This window comes from Caretta caretta, chromosome 8 (assembly GCF_965140235.1).
Source record: "Caretta caretta isolate rCarCar2 chromosome 8, rCarCar1.hap1, whole genome shotgun sequence".
Classification (NCBI taxonomy): Eukaryota; Metazoa; Chordata; order Testudines; family Cheloniidae; genus Caretta; species Caretta caretta.
In genome coordinates, this window is record NC_134213.1 from 46,982,942 (window position 1) to 47,006,807 (window position 23,866).

A 23,866-nucleotide genomic window follows, 5' to 3' on the forward strand; every position below is an offset into this window, starting at 1 on the left:
GCCCCCAGCATTTACCTAGAGCGGCTCGGCGAGCACCGGGGACAGGACAGGCTCCCTCCTTCCCTCCCCTGCGCCGCTCCAGGAAGCTGCCGGGGAGTGGGGGGGCACAGGGGTCTGTGTGTTGCCCTGGCCGCTCCTCTAGGTATCTCTCCCAAAGCTCCCATTGGCCGGGAATGGGGAACTGCGGCCAATGGAAGCTTCGGGGGAGTGGCGCGGGGGCAGGGCAGGCAGGCTGGGAGCCTGCCCTGCCCCCAGTGCGCACTGGGCCGGACCCGCCCCCCGAACGCCTCCTGCAGCCGCACCCCCTGCCCTGAGCCCCCTGCTGCACCCCACAACCCTCCTGCACCCCGACCCCCTGCCGCACCCCTCCTGTACCCCAACCCCCTGCCCTGAGCCGCCTGCCGCACCCTGACCCCTTGCCCCACCCCATACCCCGACCCCCTTCTCTAAGCCCCCTGCCACACTCCGCACACCTCCTGCACCCAACCCCCTGCCCTGAGCCCTCTGCTGCACCCCGCACCCCTCCTGCACCCCAACCTCCTGCCCTGAGCCGCCTGCCGCACCGTGCACCCTGACCTCCTGCTGCACCCTGCACCCCTCCTGCACCCCCTGGGGGCAGGGAGGGGACAGAGTTGGGGTGGGGATTTCAGGGAAAGGGTTGGAATGGGGGCAGGGAAGGGATGGGAAAAGGCAGGACAGGGGTGGGGCCTCATGGAAGGGGTGGAGTGGGGGCAGGGCCGGGGCAGCACGGGGGCTGGTTACTGGTGCGGCCCTCGGGCCAATGTACTAGTCCTCATGCGGCCCTCGTGGTCATTTGAGTTTGAGACCCCTGGTCTGTGGCAAGGTTTGCTTTGAACCTAGGGCAGGGGTTCTCAGGACAAATTTTTTGGTAGCCTCAGAGCGCAGCCACCAACTCTTGCTGGTGGCCGCTCTCACACTTTTTCCTAAAATACTTAATTAGCTTTAGGAAAAACAAATAAATATACATGTGCAATTCACTGTAATTTATTTATTGCTAGCTAGTAAATCTGTTGTAAAAAGTGATATTAACAAACATAAAAGTATCACTTTTCACCAAAGACTTACTGATCCCCGGCAAATCTGGGGGCAAATTAATTAAGCCCTGGATGGGGGAGTGAGGGTAGGCAGTAGGGGCCAGGGGCAATGGAATTGGGGGGGGGCACATAGTGGGGGACTAGAGTCTGAAGCCCTGTAGCCAGGGGACAGGGATGGAGCCTGAAGCCAGGCAGCCAGAGTCTGTCGCCCCATCACTCCGGGGTGAAGCCCAAAGCCTGAGCCCCACCACCCCTGGGAAGTTGGGGAACTTACCAGCTGCCTACTCCTCTAGCATTTTGCCCCAGCTGTCTCCAAAAGGGGGCAAGGCCCAACCCCTGCTTGCAGTCCCAGCAGCCAACATCAAGGCGGTGCATCCAGGAGCAACAGGGAGGGGGAGGGGCTGCTGCTTTGTCACCCACCCCCAGTGCTGCAAGAAAAGCCGCTGGTGGAGGCATGTGGCCAAGGTGGCGGCATTTGAGAAACGCTGACCTAGGGTAACTTATACTATGGGCTTATGTGCACATGCTCTTACTGTTAACAAAGAGTCTGTCTTATGCAGGTGGAATCGGTACAGAAAACAAGGTTGTTAAAATGACTTGCAACAAATTGTAGCAGAATCAGAACTCCAGCCATCTCTGCATGCTGACTGGTCTGTTGGTCCAACATGTAGTGCCCTGATTTGCCCAGAGTAGGCCTACTCCTGAAACTGGTTTACCACCAGGCTGGTATGAACAGCCATCTATATAAGCCAGGGGGTACTTCTCACACATTCCTTATCCTAATAGAAGTGTCTGGTCCATGTTGCAGGCAGTTCTGACATGAGGGTTACTTCCTCTCCTCTGAGGGTCTGCTCTGCAGCCATGAACTTCAGCTCACCCCTGTGCAATTAGCAGTTTCTTGCTTCTGGTGCAGTACCTCTCTCAGGGCATTCCCTACAGAGATAACGTCCAGGTTACAACTCAAGTTCTGGAAACCGTTCCACTCTATCTTACCACTAACCAGAAATCTAGTGGACTGGTGGAAAGTTGCTAACACAGCTCTTTCTCCACCAACGTGTTCCTGAAAATTTTGGACAGCGCAGACAGTAGCAAGCAAAGCTGCATCAGGATCTGATTACTTCCTCTTACTTCACTGAAGTTTTTCCTGGCTTAAACTGTCACTCTGTCATCAATATCATGCTTTTGGTGCAGTACAGCTCTGTCACGCTAGTCAGTGGGACTCACTTCAATGTTTCCCCTCTCTCAGGATAAGCTAGGCATGGAGCCTGGGATATCCTTTTCTTGAACTCCTTCAACTGCTTCTTCCTATTCTCGCCCCCAAGTCCACAGTGTATCTCACTGGTTCTCAAACTTTTTTTTTCGCGGACCACTTGAAAATTGCTGAGGGTCTAGGCGGACCACTTAGTGATCTTTCTAATGTTGTTTGTACTATTAGCTAACTATTGTAAAGCGCTTTGGATAAAAGCACTATATAAAAAAACTTACTAGTAATAATTAACGGGTTTTTTTGTTTTACAGATAAAAGACCACAACTCATATTTTAATATCAGTAGTCTTACCTTTCTAATGCAACCGTTCTAAGTCTTACCTTTCTAACCTGCCATGGCAGCCCCGGGGCTGGGAAGGAGGGGGGGTCTCTCCTTCTCTCTCCCACCGCAGCAGCCCCCGAGCTGGGGCTGGGAAGAAGGGAGGTCTCTCCCCTGCCACAGAGCCACAGAACTGGGGCTGGGAAGGAGGGGGGTCTCTCCCCTGCCACAGAGCCACAGAGCTGGGGCTGGGAAGGAGGGGGGTCTCTCCCCTGCCACAGAGCTGGGGCTGGGAAGGAGGGGGTCTCTCCCCTGCCATAGAGCCACAGAGCTGGGGCTGGGAAGGAGAGGGTCTCTCCCCTGCCACAGAGCTGGGGCTGGGAAGGAGGGCCGTCTCTCCCCAGAGCCGCAGCCCTGGAGCTGGGGAAAGTCGCCTCTTTCTCTGGCCACCGCAGCCCTGCCCATCCCAAATTCCCCCCACCTCCTCTTCTCACCCCACTGCACCCTCCTACCTGCCCCTTATTCCCCCCAAGGCCACCACCTCCCCTTATATGTGCGTCTTCTCCAGGGTCCACGCCTGCACGGCTCTGCTAATTAGGTGGGTGGCCCTTCATTGTCTCGTGTGCAGCCGCCCAGGCACGCACCTTAGAGGGCACTATCGGCGGACCGCCTGAATGGAGCTCGTGAACCACTGGTGGTCCATGGACCACAGTTTGAGAACCTTTGTATCTTTCTGCAACAGGATAAGAAGAGGCTGAACAATTTCCGAGTACTCACTAATCAACTGCCTAGAGTAATTAAGGACGCCCAGAAAACTTTAACTCTATGAAAGTTGCTGGGGATTTTATTTCCTGAATTGCCTGTACCCTGTTGACTTGTGGCCTAATATCTTCCAGACTTAACTCTATTCTTAGGTATCACACCCTTTTCCTGCATCAATGCCCTCTAGGCAACAAAATCTTAGCTCCACCCTATCCTGAAACAACATATATCTTCTTTCTTTGCAATGTTTTTTCCAGGAAAGGGTCTTGAGCAGCATGCCATCTACATATATCATATGGCATAGCTTTGTGCAGAAGCAAGTTATATTTTTCGTGGGCATTAGAGTACCCGAAGATGTATCTTTTCCAGGTGAACTCTTGGTGACAGAATGAAAAGACCTACTTATATTGATCACCTGGATCTGTTTTTAGCGTCCAAAACCCATTTGCTATATCCAGAGCAGAGAAGATTTTTGCCTCAGACACAAGAGCTTTCCTCTGAACTGTGTATCCCATTGGTCACTGGGATAATGGTACTCATTTATTAAGCTGTCTAGAGTCTACCATGAGCTGCCAGTCCCACTAGGTTTTACAATAGGCCAGACTGGGCTATTAAAGATGGAATTACACTCTTAGAAAGGAAAATAACATATGTGTGTATCTAATGTCTTTTGCATAGACTCATAAATGGCCAATGTATTCTATACTGCCTTATGAAAACAGGGGGCCCTCATGGTTCTGTGGCGATCTTAACTTCCTGTAGGCTAGTTTCTCCAGTCACAAGAGTCCTTTGCAGAGATTTCACAGAATTCTGTCGATAGCTGTGTCAACTCTTCCCTCTGCCAATCATTCTCTAGAGCATATGCCAATTGTACCTTTCCCTCTACTTATTGTTCAAAGGCCAAGGGTGGGTGACTGCGCTCTTTTTCCATTGCACTGATTTTCAGAAGCGTGTGTGTGTGTGTGTGTGTGTGGAGGGGGGGTTGATTAAGAAATATTTTCCTGAAAGCATCATGCCATCCCTCCCCACATCACGACTTGTTACTTTATGGTAGTATCTTCCTAAAGGGGTTTCAGAGGAATGGGATCATGGAGGGGTAAGTCTGCACTGTCTCTCTTAGGTTTCTCCCCTGTAACATCACTTCTGGCAGCACCCCAGTTATAGGAATGTTAAGCTCAAAAACAACAATTAGATGCCCAGTTTCACTGTGAGCAGAGAGATGTATCTCTGTAGGGTGAAACTCGTCACCAGGAGGTAACAGCCCCAGACTGAATTTCCAGGAAGGGATATCCTCAGGGTCTCAACCCAGTGAAAGCAATTGCCAAGAGGGATTAAAGCAAACCTGTTCACTCCCTGGCCTCTGTTCATTTCGGCAAATCAGAGGTCTTTTCTCTGCCTTTCTGGGCCATGCCTCTTGTCACCTACACCTTCTGTGCTAGCATGACAATTTGCCTCATGGTGGTTTTATCTGGCTCTATAATCTACTCTATTCTTTCTCTGATATAGGCTGGTAACTATTCCAGATATAAAATTGTCTCAGATGGGAGTGCTGGTCCAGATCCACAGCACCACTACATTTGAAACAAACCCATTTCATCACTGGATAAAAGGACTTGGGGGTGCCATCCTTATGCAACCTAGGCTTGTAAACCAAAGTGGTGGGGCGCATCACCTGTGCATAATAATTGGTGAGCTCAAGGCATGATTTTTCAAAATTTTGGTTGATGTCTGGGGATAATGTTTCCAATCAGACTCTGGGGTTTGTAGTTCAAGTCCTCTTTAGAAATCTCATTATATCATTTTCTGAAACGCCTTCAACATTTGCTAGGAAAGTGTTAACTATAGTGATACACTCATGAAGTCGAGCTCCCTTCATATGGGGGCAAGATTCTCAAAGTCTGTTTAGCATCTTCAAACAATTCCTATTTATCTGGACCTTAAGGTCCGGGAGGACCATCCCCAGAAAGAGTTCTCTCTACCTCAGGAACCTCTGGGGCACTGGGGAGTCTAGGTGCTGCCAAGAATCTTCCTAACCTCCACTTAAGAGTAACCCTTTCTGCAAATAACTCATGATTTTTATCACCCACTCCCTCTGAGAACCTTGACCACTTTATCTATTTCTACCTATAGGCTGTCTACATCTTTCGCTAGGCCTCGAGCTTTTTTCTTCTCAGAGTTTAGCATCTCTCTTTCCTTTGACAAATTCTCCAACTCTCTGTTCAGTAGGGTGGAACCACAAGCAATATACAAGGATCTATCTTCCTAGGATACAATGCCTGCCACTGCATCTTTCAGGATTTGGCTGAGGGTCTCTTGCAAACTGATTGAAATCTTGTCTTTCCCATTGTGACTTGCTAACCTCGCTCCCTAGCTAGATAGTCTAGAAGGTAGGAAGCTACCTCGGCTTCATGTTTCATATGAATTGGTGGACTCACCTTTAGGGACTGGAATTAATTCACTTTATCACAATGTGGTGTTGGATGTAGGACACTAGGTGGAAGAACAACTGAAAAACTTAGCTCACCATTTGATTCTTCCAGGTGTGGTGACCAGAGTCCTTCTTCTGGCGTGGCTTTGGGTGACAGGTCTTCCACTGAGAGGACGGGGAGAAAGTTCAGCTTCTCCAAAATCTGAAACAAAGCTTTCCTGCAGGCGAATGTAAAAAACACAAAGGGAAGTTTTTCATCTCACAACTTTATCAAAACTTGTAGGGAATCTTCTATTCCAGATTTCTGTGTCTGGTTTGATTGAACCGTGTGCCCCTGCCCCCCCTCCCACTTTCAGCACTCTTACCAGGGAGTTTCACTTCCTTACAGGGTGAGCTTTAGGAACACAGTGATCAGAAGGCAACTTCTTCTTTTCTCACTCACTGACCAACTTTCAGCTTGGAGCTTATTAACTCTTTACCAAACTGTTTATCTTAGAGAGAGGGGTCACAGGTACACTGATCAAAGACACCTTTACGCACCTTGAAAGGATGTCTCTCCTAATGACTGATACAGTATCCTGTCAATGATGCCAATTTGTAATAATAGGGTTTTCGCAACTTGAGTCAAATGTTTTATTCATATTTAATTAAAAGTTCCTTTAACTAAAGTGGTTTTTGCCTCATCACCATTTGAACAGAGAAATCTAATTTGGGGTGGTTTGATAACTTATTTGAGAACATAAACAACTAGAAGGTTAGCTAATTTCTTAGACTTCCCTGAAGTACTAAATAATATGAAAATTAGATTGAAATTACAATATAAATCAAGTTAGTCAAATCAAGGCATTCATTATACAAATTAGAACTGGTTAACTAAAAAGAAAACAGTTTGACACCAGCAACTGGTCAAATCATTGCATGAGTGGAGATCTGGAGCTCCACTGGGGAGTGGAAGAGGGGACATATGCCACCCCCCAATGATCTCATAAGGCCCCAAATTATTGTCAGAAAGGCCAAAAGGCGGACACTATGTGCATCCTTTACATAAATTATAAATCACAGCAAAATACTGACTTTTTAAAAACTCTTACAATCCAAGACTTTCCAGGGGTCTAACTAGTCCATGGACACTTGGAAGGTTGTTTATTTTTTAAATGGCGACATCCAGGGCCCCCAGAATACCCACTTGCTCTCCAAATAATGGGCCCCTAGAGTCAGCCCCTGAGCACACTCAATAATTAAATCACAAAGTTAACATGCACCAGTGATAGAATGATTAATTAGGCCTTGTGCAAACTTTCAGTGGCATGTAGGATACATGCAGCTACATGCTGCAGTGAAAGGCTCCAGCAGTGGGGAAAAGCTCCAGCAGCAGGGAAAGGCTCCGGCAGTGGGGAGGCAGCAGGACACTACACTGCTAAAAGTAGCCATGTAGATGTGGGTGGCACTGTTTGGGCATGTAGAAAGCCATGTAGGGTACATACCCTAGGATTTTGGCATATCTCTGCTCTACTCACCAAAGCAGTGACTCATTGTCTACACTGCTATGTATACCTATGCAGGGGAGGGTGGGCGTGCACTGTCTGTACTCTACATGCCACTGTCAGTGCGGACCTACACTCAGTCTTTCTACCTCTATGCAGGTTTCAGAGTGGTAGCCGTGTTAGTCTGTATCAGCAGAAAGAAGAGGAGTACTTGTGGCACCTTAGAGACTAACCAATTTATTGGCGCATAAGCTTTCGTGGACTAAGCTTTCGTGGACTAAAGCCCACTGATGAAGTGGGCTTTAGTCCACGAAAGCTTATGCTCCAATAAATTGGTTAGTCTCTAAGGTGCCACAAGTCCTCCTCGTTCTTTCTGCTGATACAGACTAACACGGCTACCACTCTGAAACCTGCATAGAGATAGAAAGACTGAGTGTAGGTCCGCACTTACAGTGGCATGTATCTGATAAAGTGGGCTTTAGCCCACAAAAGCTTATCTCTATGCAGTTTACTTATCTACTTCTACTTTTCCTTGTGGAAACAATAGGTTAAGGTTTGGATCTTTACGATCCCCCAGTGAAATTTAGTGATCTGTGGCAAGGTTTGCATTGAACCTAGGTTAATTAATGCACAGTGGCAACTTATACTATGGGCTTATGTGCATGTGCTATTTCTGCCCACCCGCCTACCCACCTTATGAAGGCTCAGACAAGTCTTTCCTCTCAGGTATCTCTACACAGGAATTTAAATAACCTGCTAAGAAAACCAAAAGAAGAAATTTACTTAGAAAGAGAAAATGGATCGGCTTTTCAGCTTGCTTGGTCTGTGGAGCCTCAGAGTCGGTCAGGAACTGCAGTGTAGGAACCGAGTGATGTCTTCTGCCTGAGGTACCGTCACACAAGTGGGTGTTGTCCTCTGGTCAACCGGCTAGTCTGCGATGTCTTTGTCTCTACTTTCCCTGAGAGAGAAGTAGGCGTATCAACAACCTGGCTGTTGTCGTGGTGACCTCGGGAGAAGCACACTTTCTTCCTCATTTGACTGGTCTTTTATTGATGAAACTCAGACTGGTATCATCCCACAATACCCCTCTGGTGATCTGCTCATCGAATCAGGGGCACACAGGTTTCACACTCGAACTGCGTCGTCCAATCCTGATCAAGTGATGTCAGTCTGACTTTTGGTCCACTCTTGGGACCCCCCTTCCTAGTGTACTAGTTCTTTGTCACATCCACAATCCATGTGTTTTTGTCAAGCAAGCAATATTAGGGGAATAAGAGGAGGTCATGACTCCACCAAAGTAACCTCTTCCGCATGGCTTCTTGACTGTTAGGGTCTGATGCTTTCCTGGTCATAAACTTATGACCCATTGTCCTTTTACTTAGAAAGGTTGTTCCCTATCCATTCACACATCTCACATTCACATTTCCTCAAGGCCTGTGAGACTTCATGGCCAGAGTAACAAATTACGGAACTGTCACCCTGTCTGGAAAACTGTGGGAACTGCATGAAAAGTTCTTTCACTCTATCACAGCTCAAAGTCAAGTAGCTTCAAAACTTCTTGTTAAATCTATTAACATAAACTTATTAAAATGTGGCAAAATTTATATTTAATGTCTATATTACCATAGGCCAGTAAAAAGAATAAAGAATCCAGTAAAGAATCAGGATGGCAGCATCAGCCCAAGTCTACAGGGCCAGTTGCCTGTGCAATTGGTCAGCTAGATTATTTCCTAGTGCCACAGGATCCTGCTCCTTAGAATGACCTTTCCCAGTAATTGTTAGGTTTGCTTCTTGCATTAAACCTCTATTAACAAAATGTGCATAATTTCCTTACCATGAGCCCTTTTCATGTCACACTTTTTCCATTCAGTTAATTATGCTAAAAATGTCTCATGGAGGTGGAACTGGAACAGACAACTAGCCTGTTAAGGAAGTGACTTGCAACAAACTGTAGTGGAATCAGAACGCCAGCCATCTCTGCATGCTGACTGGTCTGTCGGCCCAGCGTGTACTGAGTGTCAGGGACTGTGCCCTGCAGGGCCGGCTCCAGGCACCAGTGAACCAAGCAGGTGCTTGGGGGAGCAAATGTAAAGGAGTGGCAGGACGTCGGACTCTGAGGTGGTAATCTGCCCTTGGTGGTGGCGGGAATTCAGCGGCCGCACTTTCACTCCACCTCTGTGTTCGGCGGGCAGGGTTCCGCCTCCCTGTTCGGCGGCAAGTTGTTGGGGTTTTTTTTGCTGCTTGGGGCGGCAAAAATGCCGGAGCCGGCCCTGGTGCCCTGATTCGCCCATACCAAGCCTACTCCTACAACTGGCTTACCACCAGGCTGGTATGAACAACTGTCAATATAAGCTATAGGACATTTTTCATAGATTCCTTATCATAATAGAAGTGTCTGGTCAACGTTGCAGGCAGATCAGACATGAGGGTTACTTCCTCTCCTCCGAGGGTCTGCTCTGCAGCCATAAACTTCAGTTAACCCCGTGACGTTAGCAATCAAACTTCAGCTAACCCTATGCCACTAGTTGTTTCTTGCTTCTGGTGAAGTGGATCTCTAAGGGCTAACAGGTTCCAATACAACTTCTGGAAACCTTTCCCCTCTATTTTATCACTAACCAGAATACTCGTAGGCTAGTGACAGGTTTCTACTACAACTCTTTCTCCTCCAACATATTCAGAGGCATCATTTGCTATGGGATGGGGGTGGGGGTTAGTTGCCCTCCCCCCAGACCTTGGTTTGCCTCCCCCAGACTTTCATAGCTCCTTGCCAGCTGGTTCTGAATGGTCTCCCCAGGGCTGCAAAGCCAGGGCTCCTAACTGTTGCATTGTCAGTGCAGTGCCCCTATCCCTGCCAGCCAGCCGGGGATCAGCGGTCGCAGCTTGGGCTGGAGCTGAGTCTGGAGTAAGCCAGGCCCCAATCTCAGATCTCTACCAGCCATCAATGAGAGATGCACATGCGTGGCCCTCCATCCCCCACTTCCCAGAAAAGGACTGACCTGCCACTTCCCCAGCTCTCCTCTGGGATGGGCCTGGCCTGCTAACCTGCCATGAGCAGCTACAGCCTCACTGGAGATGCAGAAGTGGAGAAGCCGATGCATCTTTGCCCCTTCTCCCCTGAATTTTTCTGAATCACAGAATCAGAGAATCAGAGAATATCGGGGTTGGAAGGGACCTCAGGAGGTCATCTAGTCCAACCCCCTGCTCAAAGCAGGACCAATCCCCAACTAAATCATCCCTGACCTTAAAAACTTCTAAGGAAGGAGATTCCACCATATCCCTAGATAACGCATTCCAGTGTTTCACCACCCTCCTAGTGAAAAAGTTTTTCCTAATATCCAACCTAAATCTCCCCCACTGCAACTTGAGACCATTACTCCTCGTTCTGTCATCTGCTACCACTGAGAACAGTCTAGATCCATCCCCTTTGGAAGCCCCTTTCAGGTAGTTGAAAGCAGCTATCAAATCCCCCCTCATTCTTCTCTTCCGCAGACTAAACAATCCCAGTTCCCTCAGCCTCTCCTCATAAGTCATGTGTTCCAGTCCCCTAATCATTTCTGTTGCCCTCCGCTGGAAATTTTCCAATTTTTCCACATCCTTCTTGTAGTGTGGGGCCCAAAACTGGACACAGTACCCCAAATGAGGCCTCACCAATGTCGAATAGAGGGGAATGATCACGTCCCTCGATCTGCTGGCTATGCCCCTACTTATACATCCCAAAATGCCATTGGTCTTCTTGGCAACAAGGGCACACTGCTGACTCATATCCAGCTTCTCGTCCACTGTCACCCCTAGGTCCTTTTCTGCAGAACTGCTGCAGAGCCATTTGCTCCCTAGTCTGTAGCGGTGCATGGGATTCTTCCGTCCTAAGTGCAGGACTCTGCACTTGTCCTCGTTGAACCTCATCAGATTTCTTTTGGCCCAATCTTCTAATTTGTCTAGGGCCCTCTGTATCCTATCCCTACCCTCCAGAGTATCTACCTGTCCTCCAGTTTAGTGTCATCTGCAAACTTGCTGAGGGTGCAATCCACACCATTCTCCAGATCATTAATGAAGATATTTGAACAAAACCGGCCCGAGGACCAACTCTTGGGGCACTCCACTTGATACTGGCTGCCAACTAGACATGGAGCCATTGATCACTACCTGTTGAGCCCGACAATCTAGCCAGCTTTCTATCCACCTTATAGTGCGTTCATCCAGCCCATACTTCTTTAACTTGCTGGCAAGAATACTGTGGGAGACCGTGTCAAAAGCTTTGCTAAAGTCAAGGAATAACACATCCACTGCTTTCCCCTCATCCACAGAGCCAGTTATCTCATCATAGAAGGCAATTAGATTAGATTAGAAATGATGCCCTTGAAAATATCCCTGAAAAAGTTGGACAGCCCAGGCAGCAGCAAACATCTCATAATCCAAATACTTCCTCTCGACTACACGGATGTTCTTGCTGGCGTAAGCAATCACTTTCTCTTCAGTTTCATGCTTTAGGTACAATATAGCACTGACACAGCAGTTGGTGTGATCCACTTCAGTAAGAAAGGGTTTCCCTCTCTTGGGACATGGCAGGCAAATCTGGGATATGCTTTTCTTTTAAACTCCTTCCCTGCTTCTTCCTTTTCTTCCCCCAACTCCATGGCGTATTTTTCTGCAACGAGCTAGGAAGTAGCTGAACAATTTCTAAGAACTAACTAAGAGACTCCCAGAGAACTTCTCAGCGCTTTTAAAGTTTTGGGGCATTTTATTTCCTGTAGTTCATCCTCTGCAATCATCATCAGTGCCCACTCTTCATATCGCCTTACGCAAGATTACAAGGGTCTGTAATAGTAATAAGGTTTTCAGGACTTGAGTCAAATGTTTTATTATTATCTAATTAAAAAGTCCCTTTAATTAAGATTGTTTTTACCTTGTCGTCATTTGAATGGAGAAAACCAATTTGGGCTATTTTTATAACTTTTATTCAAGAGCATAAACAACTAGAAGGTTAACTAATTTCTTACATTTCCCTGAAGTGCTAAACAAGATGAAAATTCAATTGAAATTACAATGTAAATCAAGCTTCTCAATTCAAGGAGTTAACAATAATACAAATTAGAATTGGTTAGCTACAAGGAGAACCATTTGAGACCAACAATTTGTCAAACCATTGTATGAGCAGTATCAGTAATCAAATCACAAATGATTGAATGGCTTACTTAGTCTTTCTATCTCTATGCACCTTACTTAGCAGCTTATACTTTCCCTTGTGGAAATGAGGGGTTAAGAATTGGACCTTTAGTGAGCTGTGGCAAGGTTTGCTTAGAACCTAGGTTAATGACAACTAGCAACCTATATTTGGACTTATGTGCAGATGATATTATTGGTACCACACACACGCACGTACATCCCCTCCCCACAAAAGGCTAGGACAAGTCTTTCCTGATCAGCATCCCTACACAGGTATGCAAATATCCCGTCAAGGAAACAAAAAGAAGTTAATTAAAAGAGAAAAAGGATCTGTCTTCAGCTTGCTTGGTCTTTGGAACCTCAGAGTTGGTCAGGAACTGCATTCTAGGGAACCAGGTGATGTCTTCTGGCTGAGGTATCATCACGCTAGAGGGCATCATCCTCCAGTCAACTGGCCAGTCTACGATGTCTTTGACTTTACTTTCTGTGGGAGGGAAAGTAGGAGTATCAGCCATCTGGCTGTAGTCCAGGTGACCTCGGGCAGAGCACACTTTCTTCCTCGTTTACCTGGTCTTTTATGGATGAAACTCAGGCTGGTATCATTCCACAAGACCTCCCTGGTAATCTTCTCACCGAATCAGGAGATCGCAGGTTCCGCACCCCAACTGCATCATCCAATCCTGATCAAGTGAGGTCAGTCTGACTTTTGGTCCACTCATAGGGCCCTCCTTCCTAGGGTACTGGTTCTTTGTCACGTTCACGAGTCCATGATTTTTTCCCAAGCAAGCAATATTAGGGGAGTAACAGCTCATGACTCCACCAGAACAATCTTAACTCTCCTTATTTGGGTGAACAGTCAAGGCTCCTAAATGGCTTCTTGACTACTAGGACCTGGTACTTTTCCAGGTCATAATTTATGACCCATTGTCCTGTGACTTAGAAAGATTGTTCCCTACCCATTTACACTTTTCATGTTCACGCTTTCTCAAGGTCTACAAAACCTCATGACTACAGTTAGAAATTACAGAACCGTCACCCTGTCTGGAAAATTGGGGAAGTGCATGAAAGGTTCTTTCACTCTATCAAAACTCAGACCCAAGCTGTTTCCAAACTACTTGTTAAATCCATTAACAAACTTATTTAAATATGGCAAATTAAAGTTTGTATGTGATGTCTACATTACTATTGGCCCATATGGCCTACAGGTCTCCATTACAGCTACTTATACAATCCTCTTTCTTATGACAGGGACAATTCACCATTAGGAACTGGAGAGAGATTCATATCACCTAGACCTCCATACAGCACTCAACATTCAGCTTTGGGTATCAACCTGGGTCGGATTCAGACAGGTGTATAAGAGAGAACTGTTGTCTGGCTTTTACTACTTGCTTTCAGCCTTGATCACATACAGCATCTGTGTTGCTTTAACAAGTTTTACATCACACAACAAAAGCAAATCCTTTTAGTGGTTCAAACCTCTCAATTTAAAATATTTCTGACACTTGGCCCTTATTTTAAGCCTTTTTGGCAATGTATTTCCACTAAAGTACATAAATTGTAAGATATTCTTGCTATGTGTTATACAATCTAAATCAAAGAGCTGTATGCCGTTGCTTTCTGGGGCTGCACATACTACACAGAACCATAATGGGTCAGATCCGTAGCTGGTGTCAATTTGCATAGCTCCATTGATTTCATAGGAGCCAAGTCATTTAACTAGCTGAGGATATGGCCAAATGGAGTAAATAACTGAAGTTGCCCCATGTAACCAACAGCAGAATTTGGCCCCATATTTCCATTATTAAAGTTCTCTGGATTGTGATCGATGTCTGTATATAGATGTAAATAGTTAATGGACAAAGTATGAGCAGGATGGTGTGCAAGAATATGTAGTATTGTCCTGGTTTTGTAGGACCAATAAAACTTGGTCTGATGAATGGCTAATGGCTTCCTCTGCATCTCTGTACCTCAGCTCTTACCAGGGGAAGTGGTGGCAGTGGGAGGAGGTGTGGGATATTACTGTGCTCCTGATATTCCCAGCAGTCAGACAGCTGTTAGCAGGAAAGTATTTTAGGTTCTCCATTGCAGCTGTGGCTCCCTGATTCTTAGGCTGAGAGCTGCTCTGACTTAATGTCTTGATCATCTCACAATTGTAGGCCACCTCTCACACTTGTCCAGCCATCAAAAACCCAACAGTCCCTAGCTGCCAAGACCTCCTTGTCACAGCCGGCACTTGTAATTAATGTAGGTCCAGCTCCCCTGGGCCAGGCCCAGGCCCAGAACAATTGGCCTAGCTGGGATACCTATAGGGGTGGGGCTGTAACCAGGGCTTTAAAGGGTCAGAGAGCCCAGGGAGAGGGAACTGGCAGAGAGCTAGGAAGCTGCGGGAAGCCAGATTGCAAGAGTCTCCTGGGAGGGGAGACAGTGAAAATCTAGAATGTAAAGGGTGAGCAGAGGAACTGTTTGTGCTCATTTAAGTTTGGGCAGTAAACCTGCCTATAAGAGACTGTAGGCTTGGCCATGAGTCCTTAGCAAGCTGAGGAGAAGCCCTGCCTTGTGCCACGTGGTGGCAAATGTGGGCATAACGGCCAGCTGCTGATGCAAAGGGAGACTGAGGAGAATCATTGGTGCCAAGGAAAAAGAACATTAAAGCCCAAATATTGACTGACCTCACCAAGGTCAAGGGATTAAGAGAGATGGAGGAGGTGATCTGCCCATTGGCAAGGATGCAGCAGCAGCAGACGCTCACGTAGCAGGAGACTGCTTCTATTCCTGCCACCGCTGTAACAAAGCTACAGAGCCAGACTATGTTCCTGCAGTTGATGGAGAGCCATAATGGGCACAATTCTCTACTCAACGGTGGTGGCTAGAGGCCCCCTTCCAGCAGCTGGTGGGGTTGCAGAAGTGGTTGGGCCAATGGCCTCAGTGGAAAATAGCTGGTGATGGAGAGGGAAGCCCAAGCAGGCTAGTCCCTGGCCTGGTGTGGCCTTCCTTCATACCTTCAAGATAGTGGTATGAGCAGTAGCGTGGGAGGAATCTACTTGGGTGGCCCGCATACCGCTGTTTCTGATGGAGAGACACATGTCTACCCCACGGCAGAGGTTGAGCTGGGAGTCCGAGGTCAGAGAACTCAGCTGCACGCTGGGGTAGTCAAGAATCTGCCACGGCCAGTGATCTTGGGGAGAGACTGGCTGGGTTTCCAAGCCCTGATGCAGGGAAGAGTAGAACAGCTGCCTAAGGCAGGAGAGGACCAATGGACAATTGGAAAAGGAATGGAAGGAGCTGAAAGACTTCAACCATCTTCAGAGCTTATGGGATCAGCTAAAAGGTATCAACAAGAGCTAGAGGACATAAGCTCCTCCCAGCAGAAGAGAATCAACTGATGGATAGGATGGGAATAAGAATTAACACTGGTTAAGGTGCAGGCAGAGTGGAAAACAGCAGTGCTTAATGTTGGCGTGAGCCAACAGTCTGAAAGAGCTCTCACCTGCTGTCTATTGATAAACTGGGAGGAAAGACCTCAGGGTCAGGCTATTTGCAGAGACACACCTTCTTCGCCTAGATGATCAGCAGACAGACGTGCTTTGCTAAAGTGATAGATTTTGGCTGTTTTGGGTTAAAATTCACTTAAGTCCCAGATGCAGGGGTAATGAATGTTATCACCTCATTGTATGACTGCAGAGCACTTGGCCTGGTTTTAATATGCCCAGACTGAAAGTGTGTAACCCAGCTGGCACTGTGATCCCTTGGATTCACCAAAAGAATGTCATGTAACATCTCTGCTGAAAGCCTGTGTCAGACTGATCAACATAGAACTTGTGAGCTGTATGTAAAGAAACTTTGTGAGGAGTTGTGTATATATACATATTAAGAGCTATGTTGTCTAGTCTAGGGCATATCGTTAAAGACAGGTCACTCAAAGGCAGCATATTTTGGGACTAACTTCTCCAAACACGAGGTGGGAGACACTTAATGTCCTGGTGGACCATTGTGTGTCTTGCAATAGAAGTCTATTAGCATTCCGAGTCAAATGCTAAGAAAGAGCTTGCAACGATTTCAGAAGGAAATGAACTGGAAGAGATAAACAGTAAGCAGGGAACATAATTTTCAGTTGAGCATCAAAGGGCTAGTCTGGTACATCTGGAGTGCAGCAGAACCCCTCAGGTATCATTCAATCTGTGGGGACAAGCTACCAGTGGGTTGGAATTTACAAAGAAATCTTTGCCAGTCTGGTTGAAAATACTGGGAGAAGGACTTGGGTAAGCAAGCCTGTAGGAGACAGGGAAATGTCTTGTGAGCTGAGTTAAGGATCTAGCAAGCATATTATGATTTTTTATATGCAGCCATTTGTCTCCAATATTCTTACTTATTTGAATCTCTGTTCTTTGAGAACAAACATTGTTTTCACTGTACCTAGAAGTACTGCAGACTAAGTGGAGCAGCGATCCCAAGCTGAATCCGGTAAGCTGGTGTGTGTGCTGTTTCTTTGGGAACAGAGGATCTGAGAGCTCTGGGAGTGTTCAATGGATCAGGATCTGGGCACTCCTGATAATGCTTGGAGGACTCGGGTTGGCTAGCCTGTATGGAGAGCGCAAGGCCTGGCAGACTTGTGTTGCCAGAGGATGGTGGTTTCAGGGAGCTGACCCGCAGCAGGCACAGACAAAATTCCCTCACACTCAGTGCAGACGGTGTCAAGGTGCCCCACAGCCCTGGGAGGTATCACAGGCTGTCACCCCAAGTTTAACCTCACTTGTCAAACAGGGCTAGTGAGGCTAAAGACAGTCAGATGCGTGAGGACAGTTGTTCCTATGTGGTGGTGTGGACTGTATTTAGAGGATCTTAGATGCAATTTGACCTGTGTGATACTTTTTTGGGGGGGGGGTGTATCACCTGCGGTGTCCGGGGGTGAGTTGCCACCCCCTGCTGGCCATGGGAGGAGCCCTGTGAGCCTACCTGGTGAAACTCTCCCCAGCCACCAGCTGCTTGGCAACACAGCCTCTGCTCCGGGCTCTAAGGCCACCTAGTAATGAGCAAACCCCATTTTGTTACACTCAACCAGTCCCCTCTCTTCTGGGCATCCACAATGCACACCAAGCTGCTGCCTCTGTGGAGATAATGCAGCCCAGTTCACCGGCTGCACCACAAGGCATCACGCTCCTTAGCGCCAGGTACTGCGTCAGGTTTATAGTAAAATGGAATTGAAGTTTATTTAACAGAGAGTGAGGTAAAGATTTAAATCAAAGCAAGTAGAAGGATGTGGAAACATCAGGTTACAGGTAAAAAAAGTATCAGACAACCTACAACCTTTGCTTTTCTAGTCAGGTATTTTCCAGAGGTTTCTTGTGGTAGGATCCACTTTTCATGAGACTCCCCTGCTGACGAAGTCCCCTGAACAGATAAGTCACTCAGGCCAACCTTTTGTAAACAATCCCCTGCTATTGTTTCTTGGCCCAGAGGCCCCTTCTTCCAAGAACACTCATGGGGTCCTTTTGTCCTTGTAAGTCTCCAGTCTGCATTTACTCCAGCCAGTAAACCAAGGCTGTCTCCACAGGCATTTGTTGTTGTTCTCACGTTGATTGGGTCAGTGATCTGGCTCCTGCTCCTCATGTGGTAGGTTTCCCTCCCAACAATTCTGGAATCCAATGTCCTCCTAAATGCTACTAACATCTCACAATAGCCATCGCAATCAGCTAGACTGTAGCTTTTGCACAACCCCCTTCGGAGGAATACTGAAAAAGCGGTTGGACACGGATATCCCTGCCAAGGCATGTCTGTGTCGCACCCTTCTCGTACAGTGTTTAAAGGCAGGTGATTGGTCTCGACTGGGAGTCCTTGTTTCTGCTCAGCCATCAGCAGAGCTAAAGTCACTGATAAGCTGGTCTAGGAGGCTAGGCCTTACAGCAGTTCGGGGGACAGTCCTCTGGGAATAGATAATACAGAAGAAGTGGCAGCAGGGAGGTTCCCCACTCCCCAGTGAAATCGCTAAGTGCTGGAACCGCAGAACACGGCATTGCAACTAAAGGTGGCAGCGGTGAGCAGCAGAAGAGGCATCACCCCGCCCTAAGGGCAGGAGGAGAACCCATCTGAACACTCCCCTGGACTCTGATGACCGGTGACAATCCACCATGTCTGGGGTGCAGTAGAGCGAAAAGGGCACTTTCACACTGCAAGGTAGGAAACTGAGGCAAAAGACTACCGCCTAGGATACCGGGGCGGGGGGGGGGGAGGCATTTTACTTGATGTACGTTTGAGTCATGGCTGTGGTGTTTTCCCAAATTAATGTTGTGTCTACTTTCCTCTTAAGAAAAGCTCTCTTGTTATACACAGGCTTACCACTTGTGAGTGGGCTTTAGTTTCCCCAGATTTCTGGCAGAGGGTGTGAGCCGCTTCTGTTTCTTATTGTTAAGAGGAACCCCTAGATATTGAACCTCACCTTTCACTGTGACACCACCCGGCAGAAGAGTTATGCTGGAGCAGGATTTGGCCCAGCTCCAGGTAGAGAAAGGGGCCAGGGACCAGAGACTGATGGCAGAGTCAGATCAAAGTACAGTGGTGACCCAGACACGACTTCACCGGTAAGCCTGAGCCCAGATAAGAGGTGAGGGGCAAAAGCAGCGGTCCTCTGTGGGAGGAGAGATGAAGGACACCTGTTTCATAGGTTCTGTTATGAAGACTGGAGAACTGCCAGAGTGACTAGCTGCCGCAGAATGCAAGATATAGCTGATTCAGTGAGAAAAAAGGGATCTGGCTGTGGAACACGAGGCCACACAGGAAGAGAGGGTGACCGATCCTCTGGTCAGCAAATGTGAGGGAGAACTAGAGACTCTGCTTGCAGAGACCTTGAGCCGTGGAAAGGAGGAAGTTAGGTGGACTGTGCCCTGGGGAGGGTGTGAGTTTTGAAGCTGGCTGTAGGGACGGAGGGGTCACCGCCGTGCATGAGTTTCTATGTAGATGCTTATGTGGTGTTTTGGTTTGGGGGTGAGGTGAGAGCAGCCCGCCATGGGGCAGAAAGAGCCTGCCTGTGAAAGAGGTGGGGGAGGTATGTCACAGCGGGACTGGGCCCTGCAACTGACATAGGTCCAGCTCCCATGTGTTGGAACAGAAGCTGCCAGTTGGACCAATTAAGGGGGTGAGGCTTGTACCTGGGCCTATAAAGGGTCAGAGACACCCCCACTGAGAGGGAACTGGCTGGGAGAGAGCTAGAAAGCCGGACTGCCAGAGAGTCCCCTGGGAGGGGAGGCAGTGAGACACTAAATGACATCTGAGCAGAGAAACTTTTTAAGTTTGGACAAGAAGCCTGCCTAAAAGAGACCCTGCGTATGGCTGAGAGCATGTGGCAAGCTCGGAGAGCCCAACCTCATGACACTACCTTTCCCCTGACATCTTCTGTAATACAATGAGTGCAACAGTTTGTGGCTCAATGAAAAATATGGGGACACTATGAAACAAATTGAATGTAATACTAAAGGTCTCTAAGCCAGGCTACTGCACTAATAGTCATTTTCAGATGTAGTTCATTAAACCCCTCTTTTTTTAACCTAAGGATGCCGATGGTGCAGAGTTTGTTTGCTGCAGAATCTAGATCCAGTGAGCTGTGCAGCACATGAGCCCCTGACAATTGCTAGCGCTACACAAATTGTGTCTGTGCTCTTACATCACCCTATACTTTTTGTAGGGAAAGAACAGCTGGAAAAGCCGAGCAAAAGAGACATTGAGCTTGTCTAGACTAGGAAAGCCTCCCAGAAGTTAACCCATTTTAAGACTAGCTTCACTAAAATCATGGAAACTGTCTGGAACACTGTTGTAGGCAAGAGAAAGCCACTTGGACCCTCTAAGTAACTGAGCTGATTGTTAAAATAAACAACTGCTCCAGCCCTGGGGATATTGCTCCAAAGCAGATAAGGCCAGTATATGCAGGGCTTGTGCAAGGAAAAGGGCTAAGAGTACAGTTGGCCAAAAAAAAAAAAAAAACCCAAAGCAAAACAAAAAACCAACACAGTAAATACACATTAAGCAGATTGTCTCAAATTTTGAAAAAAATATTTTAGTTTTGAAATTAAAAGAAACATTCTGACAGGCTCTGTTGCTGGTTGATTAAGCATGAAGTGGGGGTTGGATGCTCGGTTTTTCTGATTTTACTGAGGTGCCAGTTAGATTTAAAAGCTGAAATCTAGCAAAGTTGGTTTGTCAATTGGGTAAGGGTTACAGCTAATACTGAATGGAATCTAATAGGAAACCCTGAGTCCAGGAGCATTAACTTGGTAATTTTCATGTTGGATGCTTTTCAGGTCAACTTAACTTGTCATGATTTGAGAAACACTGTTCATTTGCTTATTCTTAATCAACCATTTATTAATTTACCCAGAACCATACTGGTGATTAATTAGTGCACAATTAACAGTTCACCACTCGAGTGTAAACACAACCAGTGTTCTAGATGTTTACTACACACACACTCCAGTTCTGTAAGAAATTATCACAGACTAGAGTGGAGGTTCAGCAGTTATGCCAAAGAAAAATGCAAATTGCTAAGTTAATTTACTTATGATAATTAATTTTTAATTCTTTTGTAACTAGCATTTAAGCACACTAAGAATGCACGTGTCTCTAAGGGACTTTTTAAGAGTGTGGTTACTACTGTATGAATGGATTTCTTATGCCAATTTATTTGGACTTAGAGTTAAAATCTAAAATATAGTTCTTTGATGTCTCACTAGACAATGCAGCCTTATTAAGATAATTTAGTTATTTCTATTAAAGAGCAGAAAGGGAAATACAATCACTGAAACCAAATCTCAGCACTTCTTATCCTCTTAACCCTGGGATGGGGGAAGAGTCCTTTCCACGTGGCTGGTCACCCTTGACCTGTGTCACCGTGCCTCAGTGGGTCACAACTGAGAATACCAAATTCAGGACAAGCTGCTGGGAAAAAGGGCTGACACACCCCAAAACTGGTGGTTATTCTTCCATGAGATATATCAAACCAGCAACAAAAGTAAACATCTGTCTCACCGCACGGGCTAACAACAAGTCAGAAATGCAGTCTCCTTAAGAATTCCAGTCCTGGATGCAACACTGAGACACTAGACTCAATTATGAATGATTATTTAGAACCAGTTTAATCAAACAAAGTGTTGTTCTGATCCCAAAGGACCAGCCGCATACCCACGTCAATATATAACTCAGATCTTACCCAATAATCATGCAGTTGCCAATCCTTTAGTATCTAAAGGTTTATTTATAAAAAGAAAGAAAGGCAAGAGTTAAAATTGGTTAAAGGAATCAAATATATACAATAAATGCAAAGTTCTTGGATCAGCCTTGTAGCCATGATGGAATAAACTGCTGGCTTAAGTCTATGGTTGCTTCCAAATCATTGGAAGTTCCTCCGTCCCTTGGTTAGAATGCTCCCATTTGTATAAGTCCATAGTCAAGGGGTTTGAGCACGAAAGAGGCAAAATGGAGATGTTTCCAGGGCTTTTTTTTGGCTTCTGCCAAGTGAAGGGAAACTCATTATTCTCACTGTGGAAAATTACAGATAACTAATAACAAGATGGTGTTTGGAATCACATGGGCGAGTCACAGGTCCATGCAGACTTCCCTTAGTCATAGTAGAAGCCATCACCCATACTCCAGTTAGAACATTCACAGGAAAGTCCATTAAGTATAGATAGGTGTCTCCCATGGTCCATTGTGAGTCAAGTGTTCTTTTATGGGCCATTCAACTTGAATAGTTCCTTCACAACGTGTTGGGTAAATACCTTGTGGGTGCTACCCAGAAGCAAACACATTTGAAATACAGGTACATATTTAATATTTATAACTTCAGATTCAAAAATGAAACATGCATACAAATAGCATAATCATATTCAGCAAATCATAACTTTTCCATAGACCCTTATTTGACATACTTTGGACTAGATTTGTAGTAATGATATAACAGTGGTAGCAACAATGATCTACATGGTCATATTTTAATCAGATAATGTCACAACCTGCCACTGCTTGTTGGGTACAGTCAACTCTCCAGTTGCACCTGGTGACCTCAGTTTTATATACTTTAACTTCAGTGCTCACTGGAGAACTTGACACATGCTGAATGAGTACTCAGATTTCAGCTTCCATCAGCATCTAGTAGACAGCATTGCTGCCTAACAAAGAAGGGAGAGAAGCGGGAACGTGGCATGCTCAGGGGAGGAGGCGGGGCTGCGGCATGGATCTGGGGAAAGAGTTGGAATAGGGGCAGGGAGGGAGTGGAGTTGGGGTGGGGACTTTGGGAAAGGGGTTGGAATGGGTGTGGGCAGGAGTGGGACCTCACGGAAAGGGTGGAGTGAGGGCGGGGCAGGGGGTAGAGGGGGTCGAGCAACAATGGGAAAGAGGGAAAGTCGGCGCCTATGGTTGGGATCCCCAATATATTAAAGGGATTTCTCCTAGTATAAACCAGTGTATAACTTTGGGATCGCTTTCTACATTTCTCCTTCCTTGTGCCAGACAATTCCTACTACTTCTAGAGGGAAAGAGTTATTTACAATGAAAAGCCTCAAAATCCCTTACAATCTTCTAAATCTGGAGGACATACTGCATACATTCTTTGATTGTACACAAGCATTTCATGTTATTTAGGACTAATAATAATGGACAAGAGAGATTATCCATGTACAGAAAGCAGTATATGTGACTCAAGGCAAACAAATGTGCAGATTCTAATTTGCAATGAAAGATTACAGTTTATAATTTGGAGTGAAAATGTGGTTTGGATTTCTAGGGGTAAAAGATAGTTTGCCCCATTTGACTTCCCATCTTACAGCCAGTGATTTCTAGTTTGACTAACTTGCAGCTTGCTCACCCATCTCTTGATCCACTCACAACCCCCCTTTTCCTTTTGTCCGGTGCTCAGCCAAAAGCCTTATTGCTCTAATTACAGCTGCTGTTTCTACTTCCTCCAGGGCAACTTTTCATTTTCACACTCCTAAAAAGTTTCAAATGGAGCTGGAGACCCCTTTGGAAATCTTAGACAGTCTGGGGAACCCCAGGGGTCCATGGACCACAGGTTTAAAACCACTGCTCTAGGGCTGATATTGAAGGTGGCAGTATGGTGACTGCAAACAAGTAGCTGCTATTTTAGCACACTGGAGGGAGTGCCGGAAGTTGTTAACCATGCGCAGTAGCTGTTTTGAAGTTGGTGTGAAAGGCTTCATTAAGGGCAGACACTCCTCCATGGGCACATCCCCCCTTAGTTAGAAGCTGGATGCTCCTGACTAGTCAATCGGGGGCTCTATTGGGGTCCAAAACTGGTGTGGTGGCTGTATTGAGCACCACTCCGACTCAGATCCAGTCCTGCAGGGATAAGGTAGAGCTGCCGGGGGTAACCCAGACCGGATCTGTGGACTGGATCTCAATACTGGTAATTTTACAGAAGTCAGTGGGATGGAGAGTGGGAAAACA